Below are 5,044 nucleotides of genomic sequence, written 5' to 3'. Positions count from 1 at the left end.
AGGAGGCTAAATGTGAAAGCTCTTTCTCATTTGAAGGTTGAGGGGGTTGTTGAGAATGACCGCATGGTTTCTAATTGGGTCAGACCATTATGTTGGATGAAGAATGTAGCAGACTGAGTGGATTTGGATTTTGGAGTTGGGGAGAAATGGGAAAATGATGAGGTCAATTTTGTAAATGCTAAGTTTGAGGTGTTTTTAGGACATCAGGTAAAGATATAGATAGTTGGGTTAGAGATTTGGCAGTCACTGGCTTATAGATTGGCAATTGAAACTTGGGAGTAAGGTCATCCAATAAGAGTGCATGGATTATGAGGAGGATAACTATAAGATGGAACACTAAGGGGCATCAAAGTTTAATGTAATGTAAAGAAAAATCAACAATGGTGATACTGAGCTAAGAGTAGGAGAGCTAGGGGAGAGTACCATCCTAGAAATTAAAAGAGGATAGGGAAGTGATTGAATGCGAATATTGCATTCAGTAGTATGAGTATTGAAAATAGCCCATTAGATTTGGCATTTAGGCTTTTTCACAGTGGGTTTGCCACCAGAACACAGATGTCATGAAAACCACTGCTAAACCTAAACCAAAATGGGAAAGGAGAAGACTCACATCAACATCGTTGTCATTGGACATGTAGATTTGGGCAAGTCTACCACTACTGGTCATCTGATCTACAAACGTGGTGGGACCGACAAAAGAACTATTGAAAAATTTGAGAAGGAGGCTGCTGAGATGGGAAAGGGTCCTTCAAGTATGCCTGGGTCTTGGATCAACTGAAAGCTGAACATGAATGTGGTATCACCATTGATATCTCCCTGTGGAAATTTGAGACCATCAAGTATTATGTGACCGTCATTGATGCCCCAGGACACAGAGACTTATCAAAAACATGATTATGGACACATCTCAGCCTGACTGTGCTTCCTGATTGTTGCTGCTGATGTTGGTGAATTTGAAGCAGGTATCTCCTAGAATGGGCAGACCCATGAGCATGCCCTTCTGGTTTACACACTGGGTGTAAAACAACTAATTGTTGGTGTTACCAAAATGGATTCCACTGAGCCACCCTACAGCCAGAAGAGGTACAAGGAAATCATTAAGGAAGTCAGTACCTACATTAAGAAAATTGGCTACAACCCCAACACGTAGCATTTGTGCCAATTTCTGGTTGGAATGATGACAACATGCTGGAGCCAAGTGCTAACATGCCTTGGTTCAAGGGATGGAAAGTCACCCATAAAGATGGGAATGCCAGTGGAACCACACTGCTTGAACCTCTGGATTGCATTCTGCCACCAGCTCATTCAACTGACAAGCCCTTGCGTCTGCCTCTCCAGGACATCTACAAAATTGATGGTATTGGTACTGTCCCTGTTGGCGGAATGGAGACTGGTGTTCTTACACCTGGCATGATGGTCGCCTTTGCTCCAGTCAATGTTACAACTGAAGTAAAATCTGTTGAAATGCACCACGAAGCTTTGAGTGAAGCTCCTCCTGGGGACAATGTGGGCTTCAATGTCAAGAACGTATCTGTCAAAGATGCTCATTGTGACAATGTGGCTGGTGACAGCAAAAATTACCCACCAAGGGAAGCAGCTGGCTTCACAGCTCAGGTGATTATCCTGAACCATCCAGGCCAGACCAGTGCCTGATATGCACCTGTGCTGGATTATCACACAGTTCACATTGCTTGCAAGTTTGCTCAGCTGAAGGAGATCGTTGTTCTGGAAAAAAACTGGAAGATGGCCCCAAATTCTTGAAATCTGGTGATGCTGCCATTGTTGATATGGTTCCTGGCAAGCCTATGTGTGTTGAGAGCTTCTCTGACTATCCTCCTCTGGGCTGTTCTGCTGTTTGTGACATGAGATGGATGGTTGATGTGGGTGTCATCAAAGCAGTGGACAAGAAGGCAGCTGGAGTGGCAAGGTCACCAAGTCTGCCCAGAAAGCTCAGAAGGCTAATTGAATATTATCCCCAACACCTGCCACCTCAGTCTTAATCAGTAGTGGAAGAATGGTCTCAGAACTGTTTGTGTCAATTGGCCATTTAAGTTTAATAGTAAAAGAATCGTTAATGATAATAATGCATCATAAAACCTTCAGATGGAAACAAGAATGTTTTGTGGACCATTTGTTCTTGTGTGTGTATGGCAGTTTTAAGTTATTAATTTTTAAAATCAGTACTTTAATGGAAACAACTTGACCAAAAATCTGTCGCAGAATTTTGAGACCCATTAAAACAAAAGTTTAATGAGGGAAAAATAAAGATATGGCATTTAGAAGATCAGTATTGACTTAGTAATATAGTTACTGTGGGGTGTTAAGGAATAAATTAGAAGTAAAAAATGTTTCTAATGAGTATAAATAATAATTTCAAAATTCATTTCTGTTTTTATCAAGGCTATACATGTGCACATTAAAAAAAATTCAAATAGTACTAAAAGGCTCATTAGGAAAAAAATGGCAGTCCCTCTTTCTGGAACTAAAATGTTGGACTTCATTCTCTAACTTTCTTAACTTTCCTCTTATTTCCATTTCTTTGATTTTTTTGGTCCTATTTTCTAGAAATTTCTTTGAATCATTAAATTCTTCTCTTGCATTTTAAATGTGGATGAACAATCACAGTTTAAATCTTCAAGGCTCTTCTTTGTTCTCTTATATTTTCTGTTTCATAGTACCCTGTTCTTGTTTCTTGTATACACTATGTTCTTTTATCTTTCTGAGGAAGGAGAGACAAGGCTGAAAGTAATTATGTTTAGATTTCCAAAGAGAACTCTGGAGAAAATTTCTGTTCTTTGCTAAGAGAGAAAGGTCCCATTCATTCATGCAAATGGAATTCTCGTGGGCCTATCCTAACAGGCAGCCAGATTTGTCCTGACATGGCTGAGTATTGAAGTGGACACAGCTTAGGTTCAAGCCAAGAATCCTTCTATAAAGACACTTAGGCATTCTGTTTTGTATGCTGAACAAAATTCAAACCCATATGAGCCTTTGGGTAGCACAGAGGGATGATTAGAAAGGCATAGCTCTTGTCAGATCTCAACTTGAATATTAATTGGGACCAAGTAGTCCATGGAAATGAGGTCCAAGAACCTGATGACTTAACATATCTATTTCTATTTCATGTGGAGCAGAAAACCAAAGTGAGAATCAGGGCAGAAAATCTGTTTAAGTTAAATTTTTTGAATTCTAATCCCATGCTCCATGTTTTCATAGGCATTTTCTCAGGGAATTCTCATAATAACATCATGAGTTAGGTGTTGTTACTGTCCTCATTCTTTTTTTTAATTTTTTAAGGATTTTATTTATTTATTTGCCAGAGAGAGAGAGAGCACAAGCAGGGGGAGCAGTGGGCAGAGGGAGAAGCAGGCTCCTCACTGAGCAAGAAGCCCAATGTGGGGCTCAATCCCAGGAATCATGAAATGACCTGAGCTGAAGGCAGACACTTAACCAACTGAGCCACCTAGGTGTCCCCAATCCTCATTCTTGCTAAAGAAACTAAAGCCTATTGAGGTAGTGAATCTTACCCAAGAGACTAATAGGATAATCAAGGCCTTTTGACTCCCAAGTTCAAACCTCTCTTCATTTAAGCACCTGTTTGTTCCTAAAGCAAAAAAAGAGAGAACCAAAAAATTAAGTTGCAGAAAAGATGGGGAAGAAGCTGCCCTTAACTCCCTGCTCACCTATTTATAATTTCTTGAATATTAATTAGCATGTATCATAATTTCAATTTCTCCTTAGGAATAATTTGTTATTTGGTCCCATGTGATGCTTTCCTTGACATTAATTTTACTCTGTAACGCTTCCTATGTTTGAAGGATGGGAAAGGAAGGACCACGGCTTTGTTAACCTTTCCTTTAGTTAACTTTTCACAAATAGGCTTTGACTTTTCCATTATTATAAGGTAAGAAAGATAAAATCATTGTAGAAAAACTAGGAAGTATAAATAAATTTTAAAAAATGAAAATAACCTGTAAGTCCTCTGCTTAGATAGAATCACAATTTTTAGACTTTCTTTATTCATGGAGCCATATTGTTAAGAATGGAGCCATACAGTATATAGTTTCATAAAATGTTATGAGCATCTCATGTCAGTAAATATAGATCTGTACCATTGCATTTAATGACTGAAGAATTTTCCATTATATGATTATAACTAAAGCTTTGTTTTGTTCACTCAAGATTCAAGCTTTGTTTTATACAAAATAGTTTTCCCAAATAGTTTTCCTTTATATTTTGCAATCCCGCATCCCTGACTTTATTTGCTTTCCAAGTAATGGCAGATTTGGACTCATGATTTTATAACTGCCAATCTTAGTAGGCATCAAGCTGACTTGGTAGAAATTGCTGGAATTGTCCGGCAAGAAGTAAATAGTTGTGTAGCATTTATTTTCAGCATGATAACCTAAGTGAAGATACCAGATAAGAAGTGATTAAAGTACAGACCAAAGAGGCTCTGAGTGAAAAGCAAGGGTCACTCCTTTATTGCTTTTCACATAAAAAAGGGAATAAAAAGGAAAGAAACTCAGAGACAAAGTGTAAATGAATTTGACTTGCTGACCCTTGAGAAATTTGGGATTTGAGCACTGAATCTTAAACACCTTCAGAGAATCACTGAGTTCAAAATTTAATAGATCAAGCTGGGATATGGGAAGATAAAACCAAAAGCTTCCTCACAATTCCATGTAGCAATAGATACCTCTTTTGAAAATTTCAGGTCATCTATGGGAAAACTTTGCTGGAAAACAATCACGTATGGTAGTGGTTAGAAATTGCTTATTCTGAGCAAAGGAGAAATGTGAATCCAGGGGAATAATAATCAGTGTTCCTGTTTCTTGAAGACATTTAGATATGGAAAGTGTGGACCCTGATGATGAGAAGTGAAGTGATGTAGCAAATCATTTTGTGATGTAACAAATTAAATTAGCAACCAAAAGATTTGGGTTGATCCCTGTTTTACATTAACTTTCTGTTTTACCTTGTACAGGCCAGTTAACCTTTTTGTGTCTCATGGTCTTCATCTACAAATTGGGGATGGTGTTCA

General features: G+C 38.3%; 1 pseudogene; it reads left to right on the top strand.

Annotated features, from left to right (window-relative positions):
* Positions 1-589: 589 nt before the first annotated feature.
* Positions 590-1,966, top strand: LOC116636972 (annotated as a pseudogene).
* Positions 1,967-5,044: the final 3,078 nt, after the last annotated feature.

This window comes from Phoca vitulina, unplaced genomic scaffold (assembly GCF_004348235.1).
Source record: "Phoca vitulina isolate PV1807 unplaced genomic scaffold, GSC_HSeal_1.0 scaffold13, whole genome shotgun sequence".
NCBI classification, from domain to species: Eukaryota; Metazoa; Chordata; class Mammalia; order Carnivora; family Phocidae; genus Phoca; species Phoca vitulina.
Note: the sequence above shows the minus strand (reverse complement) of the source record. Positions and strands in the feature narration are given on the sequence as shown.